The sequence below is a fragment of the Manduca sexta genome, chromosome 15 (genome assembly GCF_014839805.1).
Source record: "Manduca sexta isolate Smith_Timp_Sample1 chromosome 15, JHU_Msex_v1.0, whole genome shotgun sequence".
Taxonomy (NCBI): domain Eukaryota; kingdom Metazoa; phylum Arthropoda; class Insecta; order Lepidoptera; family Sphingidae; genus Manduca; species Manduca sexta.
In genome coordinates, this window is record NC_051129.1 from 5,339,214 (window position 1) to 5,353,175 (window position 13,962).

Sequence of the window (13,962 nt, forward strand, 5' to 3'; positions counted from 1 at the left end):
GATGAATACAGTTATGCCAATTGGAAACATAAATACAAAATATTTGGAAGTGAGAGCGAGGCACGCGGATGTGGGTGACGTCATAACACAATGAGCGCACGCGCCTGGCACTGGTCTACTCTGTCGACATATTGACACTTGCGCACGAGCTCTTCGCCGAATGCGCTTCGAATCAATGGACGTTACGCACATCCACCTGCTTTCAAAACGATATAAACTAAACATCAATACACGGGAGACAGCGATGTATTGAAAACGGCTCGTTCCTCTTGCTTGCGTCATAGTTATCTCTGTCTACATCCGCAATTTACTGCCACAAAGAATGCAGATCGGTTTATTTAGCTTGAGTCTTAATATACGTTTAATTAATTCATTTAAAGATGTTTATATAAATTTGAGCGATGCGAACAAAAGGTGACGAATCTAAGCAAAAACCTTAGTGTTTGTTTACTAATTAAGCAAGAATAACAAAGAATTGGGATGAGACTTTAAACTATATTTTATGCTAAATATAATACTGATTTGTCGTACAAAACTATTCATAAACCGAACATTATACGCCAAACCGACAGAGAAACATCGTACCTTAGGCTATTTCGTAACCTCCAAAGCACATATCACAATATGTATTTCCTTTCATTCATCACTTCAAGTCGCCACGTTCTAGATGTCCTTGTCGAGTGCCAAATACTGTCTGCTAATGCTGGTGGAACAGTATAGTCGGTGGTAGAGTAAAATTAATAGGCAACATTGAACTTGAACGTAGAGCGTGGTGCGTGCGCGCGTGACGTCACAGCACACGAGCACGTGCGCGGTTTGCGGCGTGGCGGAGGGGCGGCGGGGGACGACGGAGGGCGGAGGGGGCCGGCGGGGGCGGAGGGGAGGAGCTGCCGCCAGCGACCGCGACAAGGCCGCGCTATCGCACCGGCCACATCGACGCCGCCGTGCACCTACCGACACTAACTAACCATGAACCTAGCTGTGTGCTCTTACTAAACCACAATTCCACCTATATAATCGGCAACAGTGGCTGCGGATACCACGCTGATATTGATATTGTAAAATGATAAATATATATCCTTCTACCTGGCTCTACCCCGGCTCAGATCCATGGTACTCTCATTCTCAGTGGTCTCTTCATCACACTTTTGAATAATGTCAAGATTTCACATACCTAATGGGTAGAGTATGGTGAGTTTCAACCTATCAATCTCAACCGATTGGGGGGACTTCAATTTAATATTTTGACAATGATAATTACAAGTTAAATGATAGTTGACAATAATAGTAGTTATCTATTTAACGTAGCGATACCGAACAGACTATTTTCTATTTTAGTAAAAGACCAATATATATTAGGCTAACGCTATTAACAAATTATCTCTATAAAGGTTCATAAATGTCTTAACGGCCGAAAAAAAGCAAATTGGAGAAACAAGGGAAATATAGGACCTGAATAAAAATTTTGGATTGTGGCACCTCGGTCGAGCCAGACTTTTAATGTTTTACCATATAGGCGAATCTGGCTACAGTGTGACTCTACCACATAGCTCGGGCGTCATAGATTACTACTGTGATTTAGGAATAAATGAAGAGGGAAAGGCTTTGCGCGCAAGCGTAACCACAAGCAACACCTAGTAAGAGATGATCACGAGATATTATGTAGTCTCAACTACTTTATTAGTATAATACCTATGTTTAACATATATTTGTAAAATACCTAAAATGTTAAATGTGGAACCGAATATTTATTTATATCATTCCGTACAACGTTATTTTGCTGTATTTTTGTAATCCTTCAGAGCATGTTCGGAAATATTTATTTAGATTTCGCCGGCAGCCATTTTGATACGCATGCAAAACATTGAATATTTTGCTTTGAGTTAAGGATAAACCGTCTTCGGATTTTTCATGCGAGCGCCACGGCATGCTAATATAGTAATCACTGGGGCTGATACAACTAGAATTTTATATTCCGCAAAGGAATTACGATAACTTTACTTCGTGAGACGTGAGAGTATACTTTTATAAAAAAAGCGAATATATTAACAAACAAGACAGCGGTTTGAGTCAAATCATTTAGTTTGAAGCCGTTTTATGCAAAACATTTTTGATTTTTATTAACTCATCGACTCGTTTCATCATAATTAGTTTTTAATGAATTTGGTGAAATCAACACCGTCGCGTACAAATCTTGTCGGAAAAAATACTTGAAACAAAACACTAATTACTCGAGAATATTCTTAACGCTTTGTTTATAAATCATTAACCAAGAAGAGGCCTCATTGAGAGTTAAGAGAAGATTAATGGACGAATACAACAAACATTAACATATATATGCCATAAGGAATCACTTAACTTACGATTACTTTCATACATGTAGTATGCAAAATAACCTTTCTAAGGTCGTAGTTGAGTCCATTGCTTGAGTGTCGTAATTTATCGCTAGAAGTTCATTTGGCTTTCATAATACATCATGTATATTTACATACCACGACTTTATGCAAATTGAAAAATAATAAAAATCTAAGCGACAATTGGCATCAACTTCATAGGCACAATATTTTATAGTCGCTTAAGAGCTTTTGCTTTATTGGTTCTTAAATTACCACTAAACCATTTAAATTACCATTATTCGAAAAGCATTTAGAAGAAAATGTTACAAATAAATGTTTGAAAGAGTACATCTCTACCGAAACGCGAGGTCAATTGCCTACAACTTATTTAAACAAAAAACTTTTTACTATTTTGACAAAACCATTAGAAACGGAAGCAACCGAAGAGTTGCGTAACGAATATTGTGCCGTTTTAGAAATAATTATTACAAAATGTTTATTTTATTACAGTTAATGTAACAAGACGTGGTCTTTACTACAACAGATATTTAAAAGACTGCCTCGGAGGCGTAGTTGTATTACGGGACAAATGCAGAGCTAAGGCCTCAGGTTCGATCCCCGGGCCGGGCAATGGAATATTGGGATTTTCCGCTCAGTATCAGCTCGCAGTCTGAAATTTGTGCCCAATATGGCGATAGACTCGACCCCTATTATATCATGGGACGGAATACACACAGTGAAATATTGGTGGAAGCGGCGCTTTAAATTAACCGTGTCTATGAAAAAAATATGAAATAAATAAATATAGTAAAATATTGAGATTTACAATATTTGTTACATTTTTTTTTATTATTAATGCCAAAAAGATTTCTAACTTGAAATTTGTTTAAAAATAAGTAATAATTAAACGTAAAAGCAGCTAGTACGTATGGTTCTTTTCTAAAAAGTTTATTATGAAGTATTATGGCAGCAACACTGTATGGGTATTTTCTTCTGTATAAAAGCTTGTAATATCTTACATAAATCCGACAACGTGAAATAAAATGATTAAATATGTCATTAACATACTTTTTAAAGTTCTTGGCGAAGATGTCCGCGATTCGAAAAAAGAAATACAAAAGAAGTCGGTTTTGTTTTGTTACAATAAATTCGTATATATTATGTCTCACAATCTAATACCCGACTGACTATCTATATATAAAAAGATGCCGCACCGAATTGCTCAATGTTACGAAAAATGAATATTCTGAATGCTCTAAATGTTTAGAGCATTCAGAATTATTGTCAAAGAAAACGTAATGAAATTACTACAAAGTACAAACCAATCTTTGGTATGGCGTTGATGTCCTAGCTCGTAGAATATCAGTAAAATGTATAAGACGTATCAGAAATACCGTAATGCACTCAGTTTATGCTGATTGCGCACTCAATTATGGTAATGTTGAGCTGATTCTAGAAATCAATTTAATAATCCGTTGGCAAGAACGACGTGTACGTCGATGATAAGTTTGTCCGTACAAGTTGCAGCATTCGTGGTCGACGCAATGCAGTAATATATTATTAACACGATATGTATGCAACATTCGCTCAGATCGCATATTTACGTATCGCATACTTCTTGCATAAGCGTTATTTCGCAAGATCCCAGTACAGTGTAGCCGCGAAAGCCGTGATGTAACCGCGCGCCACGCCGCCGCCACCACCCGCCCATTGATTAGACGGAATCGTCAATGCAACCGGTTACTTAATGCCAATTATTACTTTTATTTCGAACTCTAACACACTTGAGATCCATTTCATTTTGTGTCAGGTGTACGTTCACTGTTTATTTATTTCACTAGGCGTTCGATGCGAACCCTGAAGTGACACGATAAGTAGGTTAAAGAGTTTCGTTTTTCTTAGCCTCTAGAAATGTTGGAATTTGGGGACCCATTGTGAATAATTTATTTTATAGATATTCATTTGTGAGAGCCTTGTATTTCGTAATCTTACATATGCCGTACAAAATTCGAGATCACAATACTGAAATATTCAAGAATAAAAAGGCAGCAGCGTTCTAAGATACAGAAGGTGCGTGGCGAAGGAAAGCCGGGTCAACAACATCGATCAAGTGCGTGGCGAATAAATCAGATAGAACAAAACAGTACGTTACGGATGTTAAATTCATGATTTCTTGTGTTTATTTCAGTTGTGTTGTGCGATGCGTTGTATGCTCCTATATTAAAACAATTTTCCACTTAACCTTTGTTAAACACGCATAAACGTGTTCTAAGGGGATATTAGGAGTAATAACCCTAAAGATGCTACAAAGTAGGTAATGACGCATAGGATGATTTCGAAATTTATACGCATGCAACAAATAAAATTTGCGTATTCTACAGTCGGCGTTCAGGATATACTTGTTTGAGACTAATAGGATCCGACAGAGCTGAGCTTAAATTGAGGCGAAAATCGGGTGATCCAAATTCGCATTGACTACTGGATATTAATGGGATTTATTAACGAGCTTGGTTGGCTGTACGCTTCCATACGCGGTTCAACCAATAATACTATGATTATGTAGAGATAATTGAAAAGCTAAATCAAATTATAGTTACGTAATAATATGCAATTTAATTGAAAAGTTACTTACACGAACAATGAATATAAACACACGGATGACTAACCCTATACTACTTAATTCTTACTGTAATAATTTATATCCTATACATATTGTTTATGCAGAGTTCATACTGACTACAGACCGTAGGCGACGCTCAAAGAACAGCAAGGGCCGTGTTGACAAACAGTCTACCCTTAATATATTCATTGTTTAACTTGCAACAATGTGTGTTTGTAATGTGTATTATTTAAATGCAAATTGTTTCACATTTACATTGTTTCATACCGAGTGCGGAACAGAAATAGATGATGGCGATGAATAGGAAAACATTCAGCCAATTGTATACTTTTAATTTGTTTAAACATCGTCAGGATTCGTTTTTTTTAATGTGTAATATGGCCTCCATCATTATTTGTTGCATCGAAAACGTATGCGAAGTTATTTAAATAAGAAATATATGTAGCTATCACTTTATGAATAATAATTATTAACTTTAAATCGAGACGAACAAGTATTTCAATTTCAATGTTGTGTCATTATTTTATTATATACATTTGCGAGGAACTATATGAGGATATAAAAAACGATAGCTTGGTGCTTGTGGAACAATCTAAGAGTCCATGGGCTCAAGTTCGATGGCACGGGGACGTGTGACTCTAACTTTCAAAAATTTGGTACACAGCATAATATTAAATATCACTCGATTTAATGATAATGTAAAACCTTGTTTTTTTAATTAGAAAATATTTATATATTATCAGATTTATATATTTTTTTATATATACATAATATTAAAAGTCTATCAACCTGCATTTGATTGTGGACTAAAGGTCTTTAAAATGTTCTAATACGCCAAAAGCCATATCTCTACTATGTATCTCTATCTGAACTATGTGTATATTGTACTATAAACTTATAGGAAATCTCAAAGTTCCTTAAAGCCCAATACAAATTCACAAAGTGAAACTAAACTTCAACAAGAGATCGTATTTTGAAAACAATATATGATAACAAAACGTAAAATGGCAGAACATTGTGAAATATGAGACGTAGGAGCCGAGGTGAAACTTCGTTTGTTGATATAATAAAATAAGATACTGTTTTCTTCTGATTGTGGGATACGAATTTGTTTATTGAACGTTACTTGAAACTGTGGTGCGTGCAACAAAATGCCAAGATATAAAATATGCTATTTAATAGTAACCTACTGGACATAGATAAAAAATAAACAATTCTAAAATGATGGGCTAAATCTGTATTAATGAAAATTTGTAAACGTTTACACTTTATTTAAACAGATTTTTTCCCGATTTACATGTTTACCATTTAACTATTTATTTAAGTTTGCACAAGGATGTATTCGAACTAATTAGGTCATTGAAACGTTAAATGTACGCTGCTAAACAAGCAAATAAAGCCGGTTTCAACAAATAGTCAATTATTTATTACTCCAATTGTTAAATAAGTGGTTGAAAAGTTTATGTAGCGAGTGAAGAAAAAACCATTCGGCAGATGTAAATGATCGCTTATTTATTCCAATAAATATATCTGTTCTGTGTTAAGTGAACAGTTAAATCGTAACGCTTATTCATGTCTGTTTTATTGTCTGTGTATTTTACTAACGTGCAGTGCAGGTATGCGGAGCATTATCGTGGTTAATACAGCTGATAGCGTTACATATCAGTATGTAGGCGGTAGCTCGCTCTCTGATAACACTAGCCACTTACACACAGCCACACACAGCCACGCACACATACACGCAAACACACACCCCTACAGCGACCGTATACGAAACTGCACACAGTGAGTTGCGACGTAAATGTGTGTGTCGTATCGGTAACACAAGCTGTGATATCTCTTTGTTTTCTTTGCAATCGCCGCTTGTTATGTGACAAATGGCAGTCGTTTATTTAATACAAGCCACCCGCTCATGGTTTCGTTTATCTTAAGTTCAATGGTTTGTGGTTTTTTGCTGGTGTTCTTAACCAATGTCTAATTAATTAGAAGAGGTATCTTATAACATGTAGAGTCAATGGTGGTTTTATTTCGTTCTCATTTAAATAAGAATTTAACGAAGCAGTTTTGCGTAAAAAGGCTAACTATGTCACTTTTATTTAATTAAAAGTTAAACATTATTATTAGGTATTACCATAATATTATATTCAAGGAAAAAGATAATACATTTTGTGGTTGAATAAAATATTACGAATATTATTAATATAAAACCATGAAAATTTCAACATCGTCAAATACTCGGAATTTAGGAAACTGGGGGTTATAAAATTACAAAATACCTATATGGGCATATATGGCTTAGTAGATAGAGCTCTATATATACATACAGAAGGTCGATTTAGTTTATAGCTTGATAGTTATATTCTATTTACTAGTCCTCATTACAGATTAAGACCATGTGGTCGTGTAGATACACATTTAATAAACTTTTTATCACATAAAATATATTGGGTACTTGTATGAAATATAGCGCATGTACACTATACGGTGTATGATATTGATATGTTTATCCAGCTGATAATCTTACGACAAGGTCTTTCAAGGTCTCTCGTAGCGATATTTTTTTTTATTATTTCGACATTCACCAACTTCCTTATTCAAGTAATGAATATATTTTCTGTGGCAGTAAATGAATTTTCAAATTATGAGTGAAATATGAAATTATCGTCAGTCATTCAACTGACCATTTTACTATGCTGTGTACGAAATGTTATGTTTCTTTAAATTTTTTTTCTTAATAAATACGTAGATGAAATATTTATTATAAACCCTATTGGTTTCTCATGTATGTTAATTTTATATTTTTTATGAGGCACATAATACGGTGGCGTTAATTTTATAAACCATTCATCACATAATATTATTCATCACATCATTACAGGGTTACTATCTATAGTTATTTTGCTCTATTAAAGTCTATCTTCTCTCATACTAAGTATATCATACCTATGCTCATAAATTAGAGATATTTAGAAATAATCTGGTAAGAGCCCACAATTTTTAATCATAACATTTCCACTTGACAACAGTAAAAAAACAATTTGCAATCCCCTCTGCATATTCTATTAATATATTCTAATGTATTGTCATTATAAAAAATGCTACAAATAATATACTCAGTAGAGTTTCTATTATCCGTATTACTCGCCACAGCAAAGTGGAAAGGCAATTACAATAAATAGTCAATTTGTCTCTACAATTAATTATTATTTATATTATCCAATGCCTACACAAGAGTTTCATAAGCGTACATGTGTACGAGATAAGTTTTATTTAAGCAATTAATTTGTTTGTTTAAGACGTTTATCTGTCCACATAGTGTACAATATTCCTTAATGTTTATGTACTTAGTGTTGTATACGTAACTAATTACTATGCAATAGTAGTCTCCACACTCGGCCCGGCGTGGAAGTGTTTGTGGTCAAAGTTTATCACTGAGACCTAAGTGCTCGCCGCGTACTTTTCCTACTTGAGCTAATTTTAATACGTTATAATTAGAAGAACATCGAATTGTATCATCTCTACGTAACAACTAAAGAAAATTCTACTCATAATAAGTTAAACTAAAAATATACTTGTTTCTTGTTTTTGTTCTTATCTGTATAATTTATCGCACACTAATTGTTATGTTTAGCTCCGAGCTCTATGTCTACAAAATTATAGAGCTATTAACCTCAGATAGATGACGTAATCTAGAGTAAGTAAACGAGGGTTATGTTAGTTTGTGGAAAAAATACTGGTGTTCATCGCCTTTAGCGTGTAAATAAACACACTGAACCTTCATGGCACTTTTAACTTTGCGTATCGTTAAGATTTATCTGAAAGTATGAGGTGGCGGTTTTATGTATAAAATATTGCCATGCATATAGAGTTTAGTAATGAGCCCAGCATGGCTCTTGACGCTATTATAAATGAAGCCTGTCATAGAGAGCGTCAATATAAAGTAGTTAAACAGGAAAGCTTGTAGACGTAAATTGCAGGTGTGATATTTTAGCCGCGCAGGTAATCCGTAAGCGGTGAAGGAGGGCCACAAAGAGCTGGCGTTAAAAAGAGAAGTACTGCAATGTTCCGAGATCATTGACACGTAACGCGCATTGAATTGTAGAAAATGTTAATATTGCCAACTCGGCAACATTGTAAGACCAGTTCTCACACTACGACATACGGATCGGTGTGAATTGTGAGGATATACAGCACGCGGGACACACGTCCGAGTCACTTCTGGCGTTGATTTGTAAATTATTCATTATATATAAAAACGTCGATCACGCAGCCATAAATGTCATTCAACGGCTACCTGGTTAGACCATATACTTAAACGTTTTCCTTTTTACCAATACATTTTCACGCGTGTATAGTGACAATAATAATATGCGAGACGAGTCTAAAAAGGGCTGTCTATATAGATGTGGAAGTATTGTCACGACACAGGTAGCGCTGGCGCGGGGCGGCGGGAGCGGCGGCGGCGCTGTGGTGACGGCGGGCGCCAGGCCGAACGCTGCCGACACGCTCAGAAACAACCTAAATAAAGCGGGCCAGCAGGGAGTAGCCGTCTCGGCGGACACGGAACGCGACGCACACACGCGGCCGCCGCGCGGCGCACACCACCACCGCCTCGCACACTCTCGCCCCGCAGCCCCGCACACACACAGGTCGCCAGACGAAAATAAAATCCACTCGTATGCGCCATGCAAATAGGAAGGCGGCCCGTACACGCGATCCGCCCGAATCAACTATCGGATCCTTACGTTTCGTGGCACTGTTGTGAGACGGTCACGGACACAGCATCGCAGGCTGCGGCTCACGGTGACGGGCGCCGGTCACGGGTCTCATCCAGGGAAGTGTCGCCGGCTGCCACTCCGAGCTGGAGCTGTGCGTGCGGACTGCGACGGTAACGCGCACCGGCGGGATGGCCACGAACATTCAAAACTCGCGGTACGCGGCGGCTTCACTACGGTCACTCGGCAGGAAAATCAACGGGCGGAGATCAGCATGAATGATATCACGGATCGATGTCGCGACGATGTGGACGCAGACGATGTGCGACGTCGGCACGGGTCGCGCTGCGACTGGCGGCGGCACTACGCTCGGCTCCGTGCGTAGTGAGTGGCCGTGAGGCGCGGGGACGAGGAAACCCGGCGCGAGTACGGAGCGCCCTGCCCGTGGCTCACCGCGCGGGGCCGGGGGGACGCGGATTAATCACGTAGTAAGTATGCCCCCCTGGGCCGCACTCCGCCGTCGCCGCCGCCGCCCGCCGCCCTCGCACGCCTATAGAACCTGCGCTTCACCGATACATAAATAAATACTAAATGCAATATGAGCGCTCGTCGTGCCAGACTGAAACCGGACACTTCTCAGGGCAAAATGAATTCTTATGTGAGCGCTGGCCGTTGCCACCGAATGTTGGCCTGCTACCGGTGGCGTGCACCGCGAGTGGTGCCACGTAAGGTCATGATGCAATGCGACTGTTAAATACTTATAACTTATCAATTAGTTTAAGACGGTCTCGTTCGCCTAGGCCGGTTAGTCCGTCTGAATGGCATTTTGACAGTTCATTGTTTTGTTGTTAACTGGTGTTCGGCCGCTGCCACAGTGCTCTGTACTCTCTAGGTAATATGAAAGTTGCTTCCGCGATGTTTTATGGAGATACAAAGCTCATTCACCGGTTTGCCTCCCAGTTTGTATATTGGAGCTATGACAGTGCTCCGCGCTTAATCACATTTACTCTGTACAAGTATTTCCCACACATCTTTAGTGGAAAGGTTTTCGAACCGGTTCCGAACTCTACGTTGCTGACGTCATCGCATACTTCGTGCTCATGATATCTATCTTTGGAGACCTTTTTACTTTATAGTTTGCTATTAACATAATTAGTTTCATTCCCATGGGTCGTTGTATCAACGGGAGAGAAGTTGACATAACACGTGTCTATTTTTTTGAATATTAGTTTAATCTGAACGCCCTCGAGTGTTTTAGGATTATTTGGTAGAGAACATAAAAGCTAAATGTACAATAAAAGGCGGCAAAAGGTGAATAATAGACACTTAAAGGAGAATGAGTACTTAACATTGACAAAGAAATACAAACGCCACATAGTACAGTGTAAGAAGCAACAGTTACCGGGAGCTACGGACGTAGCCGAGCGTAATCCTGGCTACTTCCATTGTTCGACAAACGGTATCAAAGATAAGCCTTTAAAAGAAATGGAACTGTACGCGGCTTTTTATTTCGAAAATATGTTTCTCTTCCCTTGCCTTTAATCTTTATTATCTATTCTGTGTATTGTTTTTGTTAAGAACAAACGCAATAAATTTAAGACAACTTTATTTTAATATAATAATGTAAAGTAGCTTTGATGCTTATAACTTCAACTCAATTAACTTTACGATATTTTTGAAATGGGGGAACATTTGGTTTTGGAATCAAAATATGGTACACGAAGGACTTTAATTAAATGGCATTTCAACAATCTCTTGTTTCTCAGAATCGGATTATTCGTGCTTAATGGGCGTTATAAACAAACGTAACGTATAACATCCATACTTGTATCAATGTGTTTTATTATTATCGTGTTTCTGTGCATGTTCTGAAGGTTCATATATTGTTTAAACTTCGTAAAACATGAGATTTTGATGTGTTATATGTATTTTTTTAATATTTTATATAATAGAGTCTATATAAAACCAAGTGCAACCAATAGTAATGCGTTGAACTCTTTGGTAAGGGCCATTGATCGATTGGTTCCGCGCTCAGGCGCAGAAAATATTACACGGGCCTTTTAAAATCAAGTAAAATCATAAATTATTATTATTATAATAGAGTATATTTTTGTATTACAAAAAATCTTATAAATCTAGTGGTATATGAACTGAGGAAAAATAAAAATATGTTACATTTTAAAAATCAGTTGAACTTGGATTTAAATTGTAGTGTTTAAATGGAACTTTGAATGGTATTAATGTATAAGAAAATGTATATTGTAAAAAAATTATTGATGTAGTTTCTTATATTTTATCGATATTTTATTTTATCTTCGTTTTCCAAAAGCATTTATTATATTTTGCTACGTCTGTGTAAATTTACCTGTGTAAATCTTTAAACCATCTGTATAAAAAAAATTTAAATAAGTAAAAATTTACTTCAATCGTAAACTGGTTCTCTTTTATTTACATTTAAGTGTTACGTTTTCAAATACGTCTCACTCATTTAACAAAAAATTACAACATAATAAATACTAGAAGTAGCCTTAAAAACTCACATGGATGTACATGGACTCTACCAATTGCAGAACGATCAAGTAACTAACAAATGCACTTTCTATTTTATTCTCCTTTCAACTAGCTCGCTCAGTATTAAGATCTGCTTTCTAGCAGGCTTTTTAATATATTTTTTTATACTAATCTTACTTGGTGGTTTTCTACGTTCGTATATGCGTCAAACCCCTCCCATCGAGTGTGTAGGTGCGTGGCGGTAGTTTGGAACAGGTGTAAGGATGTCCTTTCCGTAACACGCAAATTTTATAAGTAGTAATAATAATGGTCTGTACAGTTGTTAGTTTACCATATTAACCTATTAGATTCTTAAATATGAAATCGGCGTTTTGTCGTACTGGCCACTTTGATCTAAAATATCTTTGGCAAAAAATTCCAAATTCAAATTTATAAACGCATTTAACTGGTACATTCGGCGTCTTTTATAACGCATAATGGAAAACATTATACGCTATATTTACGAGTATTAGTTCCACCGTGCCATCGTGGCGTCCAGTGCTGCAGAAACAGCTCGAAGCATTAACGATGTGTATTGAGCTGGTGTCGCAAAAGAAGACGTGGTACGTTTTCTGTTCCAACGTTTTACAACTTTCCATTTACCAAGTAACTTTTTACGAGGGAAAAAATACGACTCCGATGTGGCAGTCCAAACCACCTTCAGAGAGTTTATTGATTCTCACCCCCATGGTTTTTTTTAATAAAGGGATCAATAAACTCCTTATGTGATGGCAAAAGTGCATTGATAACAATGGCGCATACTTTGATTAATGAATTATATTTTACCAAAAACAATGACTTTGTATTCCTCCCATACAAAACGCCAAATTCATACGTAAGGACCTAACAATATACTAACCCATCCTTCACATTCCTTTGAATTTCTTACGGGAACTTCTAACGAATGCAGATTGTTTATTATGTTGTCCTTAACTATTATAATTTAAAAATATATCTTTCTTATGTAATTTTTATAAAAAAAGCGTACCGTCCGCTGACAAAACGAAGTAATTACATTTTTAAGTTAAGTATTCAATCGAATCAATGATTCAGTTGCCGCGAAGATCTACTTCCAAAAATGGTAATACCTTGTTTTCCAACTCAATTATAAGATGGTAACTCTTTGTATTATAGGCAAATAAATTAATATGTGTTTCACCTGATGTCTATCCGTTCCTATGAGCATCCAATTATGCAAGACGAATGAAGGACTCACTGTCTACCTTTATAGAAAAATCTGGGGGTTAAGAGAGAAGACCGCCAGTTCTCGTTCAATCTCGGGCACTCTCAGTTACTGAAATACAATTAAAGAATAAAATAATGTAAGATTAAAGGCCATATCGCTTTAAGATACCTAGAGGTCGTGTATAAATTATTAATTTGGTTGAAACGTTAATTATTGCATCATACTAATTAACGTTTTGAATAAAAGTGTTTCAATACGTCCATGACTTCGCACAGCGCTGTTTCAAGGATTCGATTCATTATCGCGGACTTAAATTTTGAAAGAAAGTTATTCTTAAACGAATCGTGTACGAAACTTGGCGTCCGCTCACTTACTTGTAAGCGGACGCCACTGGTTTGTGCTTATTTTGAAGGCTTTGTATGTGATATTCTTAATTCTACATGTAGTTAGATTACATCGTGGTAATACGAGTGAAGTTTGTTGACTCCACTCGCCGGGATGTTTATCTATATCACAGACGTCTGTCTGCCCACGCTCCTACCTTCGCTAATATTT

The 13,962-nt window shown here is 36.9% G+C and overlaps 1 protein-coding gene across 1 annotated transcript in view; it reads right to left on the reverse strand.

The window, feature by feature from the left end:
* Positions 1-10,087, reverse strand: part of LOC115440060 (ataxin-1) — a 31,109-nt gene extending 21,022 nt beyond the window's left edge. The window contains exon 1 of the mRNA XM_030164205.2: positions 9,702-10,087. The gene's annotated coding sequence lies outside the window, so the exon portion shown is untranslated. The remainder of the gene's footprint in view (positions 1-9,701) is intronic.
* Between the last annotated feature and the right edge of the window lie 3,875 nt (positions 10,088-13,962).